The sequence below is a fragment of the Pinus tabuliformis genome, chromosome X (assembly GCF_031772625.1).
Source record: "Pinus tabuliformis cultivar Carrire ecotype Pingquan chromosome X, CPIR1, whole genome shotgun sequence".
Classification (NCBI taxonomy): domain Eukaryota; kingdom Viridiplantae; phylum Streptophyta; class Pinopsida; order Pinales; family Pinaceae; genus Pinus; species Pinus tabuliformis.
Window position 1 is genome coordinate 745,012,256 of NC_142308.1, and position 16,231 is coordinate 745,028,486.

Here is a 16,231-nt window from a genome sequence, read left to right on the forward strand (position 1 = left end):
TTTGTTCTTAGGCTTGGGAGTCCTCTTTAGTCCTACCATGACTTGTGCATTGAAGCCTCATTCCTATACTTTGCAATTTTTCTGGCTTTATACCCTAGAGGCTCCTCTATGTTGAGTTGTACTGTTGCATTGCACGTTGACCATTTGTACCTTTTGGCCTTGAGCCGACTTCACTTGGACTCATGTTTAAGCCACTTTTTGACCATTTCTTATGCAAAATAAACCTTGCAATCACTTAGCCTCTCTAACTTGACACACCCTTATACCCGTGGAAAGAACATCCCTTTGAGTGTCCTTGACCAGTTTCGCCACCTTGCATTGAGCATAGGAATGTTCCCCTCCCAGGAACTAGAGCATCTTCTTTTTCGACACTCGTTATTCCCACTGTACTATAGAATTCTTTTATTCTTTTTTAAGCTTCATATAAAAGAAAAAGACAAAAAATTATATATTCCAAAAAAAAGAGTGGGAACAGGACATTATTTCCATATTTTGATGGCAACTAGAGTCAGTCATGTCGCCCTTGAACAAAGCACTCAAAAGAAAATCTTTCCTCCATTGGGGTGGGCTTTAGTTTGACTTAGGAGAGCCTTAACCTTATTATTGAGTTAGTCCTCCTATGATTGGTTACCTCCTCCAATCATATGGAGAGTTTTCTTAATACGCCTCCTACATGACAAACTTATACAAAGTTATCATATGCTGCCATGTAGTCACAGTTGATTCATGCTTTTGTTCAAGGGAAGTAAACCTGAGTCGGCCTCTCTGCAGTATCTCTTGACCTATTTTTTAGTTGGCCATCTCTGGTTGTCAGCATCATGTTCGTTATCACATCAATTTTAATGGTCCTTTGCTCATGCTGGTTTGAGAAGGTCTACATTGACTTCTTGTTGGCAAGTCTTGTCCTTACTGATTACGACAAATTGCTCTAAGGGAAAATCTAGAGCCGTACCCTAGCCCTATTTTCATTATTGATAGGTCACCTTGTGCTAAGCATCAATCAATATCATGGGTCTTTGACTGGGTGGTTTCCCTTGTGTTCAACATCAGCTTTCATTATCACACATTGGGATTCGTGCAGTGCCTTGGTTTCCATTTGACCCTATTGGTGGATTCCTCACCTCTATGTCAACTTTCATTATTGGTTTGTTTAGAGGGTTTCTATCGTGCACTAGCCACATCTTGTGTACATCGTAAATGTGCTTCAGTTGGGTTACTACATCTTTTTTCATCTGATTCCTTCCACATTATTGGCCTATGGGTTACACTTACTCTAGATTGATGAAGGATGCCTTAATGCCTTCCTTCTAGAAGATCTTTTCCCATCAAATTCAGCTCATTGCTCTGGGAAAGGGATCTACAGTCCATTTGGCAGTACCTTAGGGTTTGTAGTTATCAATGGAAGATTCCTTCGCTATCGACAACGGGAAAACTACAACTCATTTATTCGCACTTGTTAGATTGTACTGGGTACATTATTCTGGCCTACATTACAGTGCACTTAGGCCCTCTTTGACCTGCATTGGGCGAGATTGAACGAAATTTGCATAGGGTTCTAGGAATATTCCTTGATTCTAGATGATTCTAGAAGGACCCCATCTCTTATCTCCTCCTATGAGCTCGAAATTGGATAGGCTAAGGATCCATTAACCTCCTATCCTCTCATCCTTTTCTCCATGGAAACTAACTCCAAGTTTGGAAGGCGATTCAATACCCTCATTTATGACAAAACCACCTCCATTTCCTATAAATTGAGCACTCATCATAGTGATCAGGGGGCTAGAATCTAAAGTTTGTAAGGAAATTGTGTTGGTTTGAGAATTGAGTTCATGTCAAGCAATGTTATGCTGTTGGATTGGTGTGCTTTTGATGTGGCGAGGGTTGGACTGAAGCTGGAGTAGTGGCACATGATCAAACTACATTGGGTGATACTCTTCCTTATACAATAATAAAGAGTTTATTCCTTTTCTCATATTATTATTCATATATGTGATGATTATGTGTTTCAATTTCTTTGATTCCATTGTTTTATAGTATATAGATCATGTATGCTTTGATCATTTCTTGTTTCTGTTTCTCTTGATACAGGTACCTTTTGAGAAGATTTAGTTCAAGTGGGAGCAACGGGAGCGATTCAAAAGAGATCAAGGAAGCGAAAGACTACAAGTAAGTTCCTCTATCTCACATATCTTCTAGAATAAAAGGTTAAACTACTTTCTTTCTGTTGTTTTAGATGTAGTCACCCACCTAGGGAAAATGTGTTTATCCGTAGATGCAAATTCCATGTAACAATTACATACATTTCTTCAAACACATCATGAAAAAGTAATGTAAAGGTCATAATTATGCATCTAAACATAGGGGTCTCATACTTATCTGAGGAACATCAATAAGGTTTGATGCCTTCTCACAATAGCTGCATTATCATCTACTATCTCATGCATTCATCGACCATTCATATATTCATCAAACATGTCAAGATCCATAAAAAAAAAATACATCATATAACCAACATATAAACTAGCAATAACCAACATATAAAAAATGGAAACTCAACCATAATATCACCATCATAATCAATGCATATGATCATAGATCACAATAGAAAATACCTCTTATTATAATATGAAACTTCCAACCAAGTAAGGGACTTCCATTTACCACCCGACCATAGATTAAGTTGAACCAAATCTATCTTTCAGTGAATCACCCTTGTGCCATATGTCGAGCATGAATGTGGGACCTAGTGGAATATCCAAAACAAAATGAAACCAGGGCTTCCAAAGGCCAAACTTCCTCAACCCTCAACCAGTGATTCCACTTAATGGTCAGACATCACTAACCATCACCAGATTAGTCTCTACCCAAGTTGTCCAAGGATCGAGAGTGTTTATTGCAAACTGGCTCCAGGACTAGTAACTCAACCCACAACTGTCGTAGGGCTCTAGAGTGTTTTTCCAACCAAGGCTCCATGACTAGTAAGTCAACCCACCAAGGGCTCTAGAGCGTTTTTCCAACAAAGGCTTGCAGGACTAGTAACTCAACCCAAGTTGTTCCAGGGTTTCCAGAGCGTTTCTCCAACCAAGGCTCCAAGGACTAATAACTCAACTCACAACCATAAGAAACATCAGCACCAACCAGAAAAAAAAAATATAAACCCACAACACCATGGCTATCCAGGAAACCACATTCATGTGCGAGGCATGCAAAAACTAACAAGGAAACCATACATGCAACTCGATACCTACAAAGAAATATAGTTGTAGCCATTGATCCTACTATTCCCTTGCACTTTCCTTCTTTTCCTTTGCCTTCTTGCTCCAAATACAAAGTATTCCACACTCCTCCAAGAGTGCTCCAAGAAAAATCTAAGTGTCCAAGTGTATGAGAGAGAGAATAGAAGAGAGAGCTCCAAGCTAAAGCTGAAAAAACGTAACACTGACCAAAAGCCCTGAACTGATCCTTAGAAGTTGTTTTATCATTGAGGCCTCTATTTTCTTCATTTTCCTTCATTTTTCCTTCATTTTCCCTCTCATGAAAACTCGTGACCTTTCACCTTCATTTTCTCCTATTTTCCTTTATTTTCATAAATAAATTCCAATTAATGCCTCTTTCCTTTCTGAGTTCCGTTGCCAATTTCCTTAGCCATAATAAACCGACATGGCACCCACTGGGATGTGTTTCCCATCATTCAGCGTGGAATACGTGTCCTGTGACCTTGGTCACATTTATTTTTTACACGGAAAATCAACCAAGGCTATTACAGAACCCTTCCCCTTGGGGGAACATCATCCTTAGTGTTCAATGACACCTATAAACCGAGAAACCACTTAAAACAAAACATACTACATTTGGAGCTTTATAACATAGCTCATTGTAGTATTTACAATGACCACTACTGAAAACATGACAAACATCTCGTTTACTGGAGCTTTGTAAGACAACTCATTACGATATTTACAATAACAACAACATATACACTCATGCACATTTGCTTAAGCCAACAAATAAAAATATTGTTTATGGAGCTTTATAAACACAGCTTGATACAGTATTTACAATAATATACACATATGCACATTTTCTTAACTAGTAAATAAAGGATACGATGCACGTATCAGCAACAAGGGAATATAGAGGCTCACACCTCCACCTTCAAAATAATACTTGGATTCACCTCATTCCTAGGAAGTCCAGAATCCACTACCAAAGTCAAAGCTGCATCCAATTTTTAGTGATACAATCTTGTGCTACTTGTCATCTCATTGAACAGTTACCAACTTATTGTTCCATGAAACGCTCCTGATGTGCATCTGATTCCATCTAGAAATGCTAATGACCAAAACAAATCCATCCTTTATCTTCCCTTCTCTTCTACATATTCCCTCGGGAAATCTAGTCAACCCATTCCATGCAGTCACACACCTTCCAAGTTTGGCCAGCATTCGCTTCTTTGCTACACAGTCCCTTAGGTGACCCCTCCCTTGGAAATGCTTCCTTGCATCGAAAGGTCCAAAAACCAAGGCATATCCCTGCCTCAAAACCATCATATCGGTCATAACATGCTCATGTAAATCAATGGACACTATTGGGTACCATTGTTCCACAATGGCCCTGCCCCTGAAGTACTTTACTAGAAAATATTCTCATGTTCAAATTCCTTTTGTCATTGCTGCTAGTTCTTGCAGTCAGTTTCAGCCACCCAAGCAGAGCATCTTCCATGCTTTCCTATATCAAGCACATAATTTCCATTAGAATCAAAATGAATTGAAATAAATTCAAATCATACCTCATTGGTGGCCTGTCAATAAGGCACAATTTCAATTTTGTTCACTTCTTATCACAATAAGTCAAACTAGTTGTTTGATCAAATCATCATGTATAAAATTATCACATCTAGTTAGCTCAAAACTCAACCATCATAAATAAAAACCATGAATCACATGCAATCATCATAAACTAGAATCATAGATCACATGTAACCATCATAAATTAGAGTCATAAATCACATGCATAATTAAACTGAAATAAAATACTGATACTTATCCTCCAATTGGTTCTTTCTTCAACCTTTGTCAGTTGTCCTTTCCATATACACACTGGATTGGTTTCCACACCCAACAAGCACCTAGTGCCTCTCTTCTCTTCAAGCAAGTACACATACATACAATGTACATCACAACAAATACACTTACAACCAGTGTACAACACAACATCGTACATACACCTACACCTGACATAAAACACAATACATATATGTACACATAGTACACCAAAATGAATACACATTTCACGATACAACGGTTGCACAATCCGTGTAACAAAATAACATGGTACCACACGTGCCCAACACAACGTGTATAATGTGTACACAATACCACATGTACAAGTTCCACCTACAAAACGTGTAAACAACACTACATGTACAGAGCACCACCTGCACAACGCGTACACAACACCATTTGTACACAACACCACATGTACAAAGCACCACTTGCACAATGTATACACAATACCACTTGTACATAGCACCACATGCACGACGTATACACAACACCAAATGTACATAGGATCATATGCACGACATGTACACAACACCCCATGTACAACATGTAGTCATTGATCCTACTATTCCCTTGCACTTTCCTTCTTTTCCTTTGCCTTCTTGCTCCAAATCCAAAGTATGCCACACTCCTCCAAGAGTGCTCCAAGAAAACTCTAAGTGTCCAAGTGTATGAGAGAGAGAATAGAAGAGAGAGCTCCAAGCTAAAACTCAAAAAAATGTAACACTAACCAAAAGCCCTGAACTAATCCTCAGAAGTTGTTTTATCATTGAGGCCTCTATTTTCTTCATTTTCCTTCATTTTTCCTTCATTTTTCCTTCATTTTCCCTCTCATGAAAACCCGTGACCTTTCACCTTCATTTTCTCCTATTTTCCTTTATTTTCATAAATAAATTCCAATTAATGCCTCTTTCCTTTCCCAGTTCCATTGCAAATTTCCTTAGCCATAATAAACCGACATGACACCCACTGGGATGTGTTTCCCATCATTCAACGTGGAATACGTGTCCTGTGACCTTGGTCACATTTATTTTTTACATGGAAAATCAACCAAGGCTATTATAGAACCCTTCCCCTTGGGGGAACATCATCCTTAGTGTTAAATGACACCTATAAACCGAGAAACCACTTAAAACAAAACATACTACCTTTGGAGCTTTATAGCATAGCTCATTGCAGTATTTACAATGACCACTACTGAAAACATGACAAACATCTCGTTTACTGGAGCTTTGTAAGACAACTCATTACGATATTTATAATAATAACAACATATACACTCATGCACATTTGCTTAAGCCAACAAATAAAAATATTGTTTATGGAGCTTTATAAACACATCTTGATACAGTATTTACAATAATATACACATATGCACATTTTCTTAACTAGTAAATAAAGGATACGATGCATGTATCAGCAACAAGGGAATATAGAGGCTCACACCTCCACCTTCAAAATAATATTTGGATTCACCTCATTCCTAGGAAGTCCAGAATCCACTGCCAAAGTCAAAGATGCATCCAATTTTTAGTGATACAATCTTGTGCTACTTGTCATCTCATTGAATAGTTACTAGCTTATTGTTCCATGAAACGCTCCTAATGTGCATCTGATTCCATCTAGAAATGCTAATGACCAAAACAAATCCATCCTTTGTCTTCCCTTCTCTTCTACATATTCCCTCGGGAAATCTGGTCAACCCATTCCATGCAGTCACACACCTTCCATGTTTGGCCAGCATTCCCTTCTTTGCTACACAGTCCCTTAGGTGACCCCTCCATTGGAAATGCTTCCTTGCATCAAAAGGTCCAAAAACCAAGGCATATCCCTACCTCAAAACCATCATATCGGTCATAACATGCTCATGCAAATCAATGGACACTATTGGGTACCATTGTTCCACAATGGCCCTGCCCCTGAAGTACTTTACTAGAAAATATTCTCATGTTCAAATTCCTTTTGTCATTGTTGCTAATTCTTGCAGTCAGTTTCAACCACCCAAACAAAGCATCTTCCATGCTTTCCTATATCAAGCACATAATTTCCAATAGAATCAAAATGAATTGAAATAAATTCAAATCATACCTCATTGGTGGCCTGTCAATAAGGCACAATTTCAATTTTGTTCACTTCTTATCACAATAAGTCAAACTAGTTGTTTGATCAAATCATCATGTATAAAATTATCACATCTAGTTAGCTCAAAACTCAACCATCATAAATAAAAACCATGAATCACATGCAATCATCATAAACTAGAATCATAGATCACATGTAACCATCATAAATTAGAGTCATAAATCACATGCATAATTAAAACTGAAATAAAATACTGATACTTATCCTTCAATTGGTTCTTTCTTCAACCTTTGCCAGTTGTCCTTTCCGTATACACACTGGATTGGTTTCCACACCCAACAAGCACCTAGTGCCTCTCTTCTCTTCAAGCAAGTACACATACATACAATGTACATCACAACAAATACACTTACAGCCAGTGTACAACACAACACAGTACATACACCTACACCCGACATAAAACACAATACATATATGTACACATAGTACACCACAATGAATACACATTTCACGATACACCGGTTGCACAATCCGCGTAACAAAATAACATGGTACCACACGTGCCCAACACAAAGTGTATGATGTGTACACAATACCACATGTACAAGTGCCACCTACAAAATGTGTACACAACACTGCATGTACAGAGCACCACCTGCACAACGCGTACACAACACCATTTGTACACAACACCACATGTACAGAGCACCACCTGCACAATGTGTACACAATACCACTTGTACATAGCACCACATGCATGATGTGTACACAACACCAAATGTACATAGGATCATATGCACGACATGTACACAACACCTCATGTACAACATGTACACAAAACCACATGCACATAGCACCACATGTATAATCATGCACATAACACCACATGTACATAGAACCACATATACAAAATGAATACAACACCATATGTACACAGCACCGCATATGCAACATGCACAAAGAACCATATGTACACAACATTGCATATCTAACATGTGCATAACACCATTTGTACACATCACTACATATTCAACGTGTGCATAGGACCATCAATACACAACACTGCATAGAATTGCATCTGTAATAGTTTCTTGCATTTTTGTTGAATGGTCATGTTTTCCATCTATGATACAACAATGAAGAGGTGTAGTTGAGGTCATTCAAAGGGAAATCAAAAGGGAGAGGCAGCACATCAAATTACTATTTCAGAGAAGGCTCAACATATTGGGGGTCTGTATTAGATGGGGGACCCAAAATGTTGGGAGCCAAATTTCAGAGGAGGGCTGAAATGAAAAGGAAATCACCGAAAGTTGGGAGGTGATCACATTGGAACCCGCTATCAAAAGAATGGAAGGAAGGTATATCGGGGTCTAATATCGAAAGGTTGGACATTGGAGTAGAGGGTGCATCAGAACCCAAACCTCGGACAGTCGGTCATTTCAAGACGTTGGAGATCAAGAGCTCCCAACCTTTTAAAATATATGATTCTTTATAAGTCCTAATATTATTGAGAAAGGGAAAAAATAAAGGAATCATTGAAAATTTGAGGACCCCAGAGACTCTCTCTCCCCCCTCAAGGTAGGACATGTTGAAGTTGATTTTGGAATCTGTGAGGGCCCAATGGAGAAAATATGGAAGACATGTGTCACCACCAAGGAGGCTCCACATGGAGTTGACGACATCAACATGATGTCATTTCAGAGGTTAGCTTTTTGGAGGAAAGATATTTTGTAACCCCCTTGTCCAAAAATGTTTATAAAAAAATTTGTACCGATGGAGGGGCTCCAATGTTGTTATCACGTGGCCATGAGGACTCAAGGGACTAGGGCATAGAAAAGGAAAATCACCCAGACGCTATGTTAAATATCGTATGTCTGAAATTTCATATCGTTGTTGTAATTATGTTTTTGAAAAGGCACTGTTGAAGGGGCTCCAATGTTATGTGGCACTAGGTCATGAAAATTCAAAGAACCAAGGGTGAAAGAACAAATATAAAGGGAGTTAGGCCCCCAACATGAACCCAAATACCTAAGCACCGAAGTACCCAAACCATTAGTCATGGCACTCGGTCCTATGGGGGAATTGATATGAGAGGGCTAAAAGAGGAAATTTTCATGAGTGTGCCTCTTCATTTAAATATCGAGTAGGTTTAGGGGTAGATCTACGTCCATCTTCGCCTAACTAGCCCCCAGAAGAAGTTTTTTTTTTTGGGGGGGGGGGGGGGTAACTTGTGCGGGCGATAGACAAGCGCAACCCCCCAGAGTTGAAAAGTCAAAGGAGTAGGCCCACCGATCCAACAGACCATATGATTTCGGAGGGTAACTTCTAGATCTAACCTCCTATTCTCTTACCCACCAGAGGATGGTGGCGAACACCTGCCACGTTATAAGTCTTCCAGCACCATTTTCAAGTGAGCGATGAAATTAAAAGGTAAATGGTAACTTATCCACCCCCGCTCTCGTCCACCTATCATCTATCACAACCCAATCCCCTTCCTCCACATGCCCCCCCCCCCCCCCCCATTGTGACGTCATACCACGTCAGAAAACCATTTTTCCCTCTCCACCTATAAAAATCCCTTCTCACTCCAAACTTTCAAATTTGTTTTGTTTTCCTAGCACAACCTCCTCCTCCCATTCATCATATTTGTAATGTTTTTCAAGTACTCAGCTGGTCTGGAACCCCCCTCCAAGACCATTTTTAGTTGTCATCAAGACAATTAGGTAAACATTTGGTCCCCTCCACCTGAAAATTATTTGAATACTCGTTAAAAACATGAAGAAAGTAGCCCCCAAGACTTCTAATTCTTGGCAAGCCAAACCCTCATCTGATGTCGAACCTCCCATGGACATTGAGGCTCAAATTTCAGACCCCTTTATTCTTTCCACCTCTTAGGCTTCTGTTTCGACTTTTATGATGACCATGTCTGAGGAGAGGACCCATTTCATGTAGTTGAATCTGGGTTGTATTATCATATCACCCCTTTTGTACATCACTTCCTTAAGTCTATGTCTTGGTTAATTGTAACTCATATAGAGAAGAAGAATTGTTTTGTTTCCCCCACTGGATCAAAAATCCTAGAGTTTACCCCAGAGCTAATCCAAAAGGCTCTAGTTTACCCAAGCTCCCTTGAACCCCAGCAGTTCATAGAAACCGCCCTAGTTTATAACTACACTACCCTTCTAGCAATTGAACAGAAATATTTTCTACAAATGGTTTTAGCCCCTAGCTTACAGTCTTTGCCCATTACTAATAGTTTCCCAATAACTATGTTTTCTGAGTTTGTAAGTCCTATCTTGTTTGTGATTTCTCACATGTTTGGAGATGACAATTCCAATATGTCCAAAAAAGCATACCAATGGTTTCTCAGGGAGATGATGCATCCAGGTCATCTTTTGACATACCTGCTTAATTGGTCGAGTCCATAAAATTCCAGTTATGCCATTTTTGCACCACTTCATACTTTAGGTATTATTATTTTTTGTTGTATCTGTGTGTGTACACCCATGTGGAGGAGTTTGAATACCTAGGCCTTAGTCTGGTGACCCCATACAAACAAAGGAAGTTTTTTTTACTTGGATGCTATTATTAGAAGGAAACCAAAGAATGGTGGCTATTCACAGTTAAATTCCTCCTACATGGCCATTGCCTATAAAATTATTCATAATGTGTCCCCTCCAAGAATTCTCCCTCAGCATAAAGCAATCCTTCAATTGAGCAAGGACACCAAGGTGGGATATTGATACCTATTTGAGGATTGCACATAACTTCATTTGAGAATAGACACTCGCATTTCTAATGTGTTGTTGCCTGAGAACCCTCATAATCCCATAGAATATCTCACAAATACCCTCACCAAGCTCCAACTCTCAGAAGGATATCTCAAGAAGGTGCATAAGGACTTAGACACAACCCATTGAGCCCTCTCACAAAAAGAAAAGTAGTTTGAGACATCCAGGGCTAATGTAGATCTTATCAATAAGAACCAATAGGAAGCTAACTAGGATATTGTTGAGCTCAAAGGCCTTCTGAAAGGAAATATGTCTCTCATGCAAGCTAATTAAATGGTGTAGGATGAAATTATAGAAGAAATGAAAAACAACTAGGAGTGCATAACTTTGATGGATGAATAGAATATTGTGATCAAGGACTACGAGTTCTTTATCCTAAATACCAAGGAAGATGGTGAAAATAACTCCCATATTTCCAAGAAGTTCATTCATTTTGTAAATGAATGGCCACTCAATAATTTTAGGCCCATATATGTGGTGGATAGAGTGTATGTTATCATGGAGATCTCCAAAGTAGTCCAGAAGAAAGAGGCCAGAGAAAAAGCTGAAGAATTTCTAAACATAGTGTTGAAGGATGTAGCTTCCTTCAACTCTGAGTTTGATGAGAGAGTCAGAGCAGGGTTTCCTAGCTATTGGGACCTTGTGGTAATTTTGGTCCCATGGGCACAATACAGTCATATTTTAGTGGAGGCTAAGAGCAAGGTGGATTCCTCCCATGAGAATATTGCCACCCTTAAAGGTAAAACAATGATTAATTATCTTAGAAAGGAATTTTAGCTTTTAGGATCAGTGAATACCCTGTTCCACCCTAGGTCGAACTATATAGGGCTCACAAATCTCAAAATTTCATATCAGTGATTCTTTCATGCTCCTTTACCAACCTTAGCACTATGGAAAAGGTGTGAACAGTTCACCAGTCCTCCTGTGCTCCAGATCATCGACCCAGTGACACTACCTCCTCAAACTACCCATTATACTTAAAATATATTGTTGATTGTGTCAAATCTTTTTCATGTAAATATTGTATTTTCAAAGAATCAATACTAGTTAGTTAGGATCCGGCCAGTACAATTGTGCCACTAGAGCACGCTGATATTTTGTTATGATGATTCACTGCCAAATCAAAAAATAATATTTTGTAACGGGTTCTCCCTTTAAGACCTTATAAAAAAAAATTATGATACAGAACCAAGGGTTTGTAATTTTGGTTTTCCAAGAGAGAAGTTCTGCAAGTTGTCAATAAAATGTATGCTCTATGGAAGATTAATGAAATTTTATGGCGATTTCAGCTCATATGAATGTGTAGTATGTATTCCTTCTTGTGTTTGTTCCATATATTCTCACTCTTATTCTCATATTACATGTAATAGTAGTTTTTGGATATGTTTTCATGGATTTATGGATTCATCTATGTCTATTGCTGATCAAAGATGCCTATAAGTGATATGAATTATTATCCTTAAAAATGTGCCCCATGTATCTTATCACTTCATTTAAATGTTTTTCCTCATCCACTTCATGCTGAAATTTGATGCACTAGATTCTTAGTTTAAGCCATGTGCATTGGTTTTCTTTTCTCATTGATTCTTCTATTTGATATGCTACAAATGACTAATAAAATTGCATGTTTATGTGATGTTGGCCTCTAGAGTCAGATATTAATTCTTCTGCGAGTAATATTTTTCACTCAGATTTGCATTTCTCCTCTTAAGGAAGGTTCTGAATCAATTTCATCTCAAATATGGTAAATACTGTGTAATAGAAAATATCATCATATCCTTAAATCACTCATCAAGATGTCCTAGGAACCAGTCCCTTTTCAACCCAGGGGTTGTCTCTAGGAGCTACAACATCCAACATGTGCACAACACCATCAATATACAACACTACATAAACGACATGTACACAACACCCCATGTATACAACATCACAGGTACAACATGTACAATATGTATAATGTATACACAATAGTAGTACTGCACATCCAGAGACTACATTGTCTCTACTAGGCAACCTTGCTTTTAGTGTCTTTCTGCCATCCATACTATCCCCAGCATCTCACAGATCACACTACTTTAATTATGTTGATGTACCCCTCAGCATTACCTGCCATAACATAGACATAGTATAGTCACATAATATTGATTCATATTCACCTGATATTGACATCATAGATTTGTCAGGGCTGCTCTTCCCACTTGATTCCTCATTGTTACATAGTAATTTGTCAACGACCCTGCATTCCCTGATTCTGGACACTATCGGTCCATGTTATTGACATATGCCTTGTGTCATGTTGCAAATTATGTGTCAATTTCTTCCTTTTCATCTCAAGAAGAATACCTCAGTTCACTACTCCTGGAGTAGACCCTTTTTTACCTATGTTTTTGGGTCGTCGTGGGTTAGCAGTTGTTCCACCCGTGAAGATGGCCAAGATTGAACTAGTCCTAGCACCATCTTCTCTTTGTCTCTGTGTTGTACTAGCGATGGGCTAATTTTGGCAAGTTTTTTAAACAAACTGTCGAAGCTTCGAAGTGTAACAACCTCATGGGCGGTCCTAGGGTCAGTTGTTGGATCAGATGAGCTCACCTCTCTCCTTTGGGATAGTTGTTCCACCTTTTGTGCAACCTCTCAAAGTGATAAGCTCTTTCTCCCATCTCTTATGGAAGCTCCTCCTCCTATAAATAATTCCTCCATGGCTAAGATCATCTAGCTTCAGAGTTCAAGAGTTCAGTAGTAAAAGTAGAGAGTTTTTCTAGAGTGTGGAAGTAGCCTCTTATGTAACTTAGCTTGGGATAGTTTTGACTGGAGTTGGCTTGATTGTAAGAGTGTTCTAGCATCAACATTTTGGGTAGGAGAGAGAGTTATTCATCCTTTTTGGAGATAGTTCATGAGTGAATGCTTGCAGAGACATGCTAACAAGACCCTTCAAGGAGACTTACAAAGTCAAGGCTTGGTTGTAAGTTTTAATTTAGTTTATATTAATACAAATCAATGGCTTATTTCCTTTATCTTATGTCAAATTGCATATTGATAACTTGAAGCTCCTTGACTCTTTAAGTAGATCATTTTTTTCGTATTCTATTATGTTCGTGGTTGTTCTAGTACAAGTGATTAGAAGAACGAGAGCTGGAGCAACACAATGGGGACTTCATCAAATGACAATTTGAAGGTAGGCCTTCATGACATCAACTATTTAAGGAAATTTGCTTTGGTATTGTCTTTGCTATGACTAGACCCACTCTAGGGCTAGAGGGGTTGCCTCTATCCATAGAGGGAACTTGCCTGCATCACAAGTTGGCGACCATACTGGGGATCTTTGTCTTTTGTCTCTTGATTTGATTTTGTTTTGCTTGTTTATTGTCTCCTTTACTTTTGGGATGAATTCTTCATGTTATGGGTTGTTTGACTACTCCTAGTAGTCTTTCCTCTATCATAAGTGATAGGTTTGGACTTCCCTCAGCTGGATTTTGAATTTTTTTCCTTTGATTTAGGGTCGTTGCAGTTTATTTTATGACAGTCGTGAAGATAGTCCCTCCTATGCTATCTGATTAGTTGCGCCTTCTACTATTTGGAGCAATTAAGTCGCCTCACATTCGCAAAGAGCTCTAAAATTGGATCGGTGTTGTTAGCTGGTGTACTTCAACGACGACGTCGCAAAGTGGCTAGTTAGGGAGGTGCGACATTTCATTATCAGTGCATGTTGTCAGTTTTACGCTCGCGAAGATTCCTGTAGGTTTCAATTTTGAAGTTTTGTTTGTTGATTGGCCAGTCTGTCCTATCCTTTTGAGCTTGTCTTCTGCCTATTTATTATGTGTCAAATTGCTTATTGCTAGAATATTTGACTCCGGGTTTCATTCCCTTGAAACTTCTTCTTTTGACCTATGTGACCCCTTTACCTTAGGGTTTCTTGAGGCATTAGATTTTTCTTGTGTTACTTGTTCATTTGGACCTTCGAACTATGTTTGAAACAATCCCTCACTTTGTTTAATGATTTTCCTTATTGACTATTCTTTCATCTTCCTGATTGGTATGTGATGTTTGGTTACCGAAACTTTCAAGTCTTATTGTTTGGTTTCCTTCAATCACTTTGGCATAGATTACATTGCTTCCCGATCAGTTGGAAATATTTCAAGTTTTTTTTTACAAAAAGAAATATATTCTTTGTTTTAAGTTTTTGATTAGTTTATGAGTGGAATGTTTCTCTTTACTTGTTGAATGATTTCATTTGGAAAGGACTTAAAACTAGCATTGTTTTGAGTTTTTCATTTGGTTGCTTGTCATCTATTCGAAAAATCAAAATATCGCATTCATTTTGCATTAGGAAATGAGAACAATCTTTTGCATTAGTAAATTCTTGACATTTAGAAGTTGAAAAGAAAATGATGTATTTTTCATTTTCTTAATTAGTTTTCTTGCATTTGCTTGATTGTTGCTTTGGTTGCTTTGAAATGAACCTCCCACTTTTCTTTAGTTAGTTGTTCATTAAAAATAATTGGTTTCTTCACTCATCTAATTGCATTCTAGGAGCTTTTGAAGATACATTCAGTAGGGCCTTGAGACAAAAATTTAATTCAAGATTAACTGCTAAAATTTACTGAATTAATCTAAAAATGCATTGGAACTTAACGCTCACATATTTAGAGGTCTAGGCTAGAGACGTGTTCCAACGTCTTTGAACCTAGTGGTTGTTGTTTTCACTAAGGTTGGTTGATTCCTCCTTTTGTGATTCGATAAGTACTAGTACGGACTTGTTCTCTCTGTACCATCGCGTATATGATGGGAGACCCCACTAGGTTGCAATCCTGTTATGCATAGGAAGTTGATTCTGCTGCCTTATGAATCGTAACGCACTGAAAACAGCATTCGGGAAGATTAGCTGTCGTATGGGAAGTGCTTGGTCATTTCTCTTTAATTTTACTACCAAGGTGTATATACAGTTTTATGATTTGTCTGGTATACCTTTTGCCTATAATTCCATAACAGTCATTTTCATTCCTTTTCGTCTCTTTAAAAGTAAAAGGATCATCTAAGCACTTGTCCTTTCAGGCTCATTAAACTTTAAAGGAGACTAGAGTCATATTTAGCCCTTTTTCTCGAATCTCTAAACATGAAAAGGCAAAGTTTCGTTCTGGTGTCATAAAAAAAATTTTCCCACGATAACATACTACCTGTTAATTTTGGCCACATCGTGAGTAATATCCTTGAAAACAATTTAAAGTCCTCTTAATTAAATATTCTCTTCTAGTCTTTAAGTTTAGGCCATCCTGGCAGACTCATCTGTTCCGTCGTCTT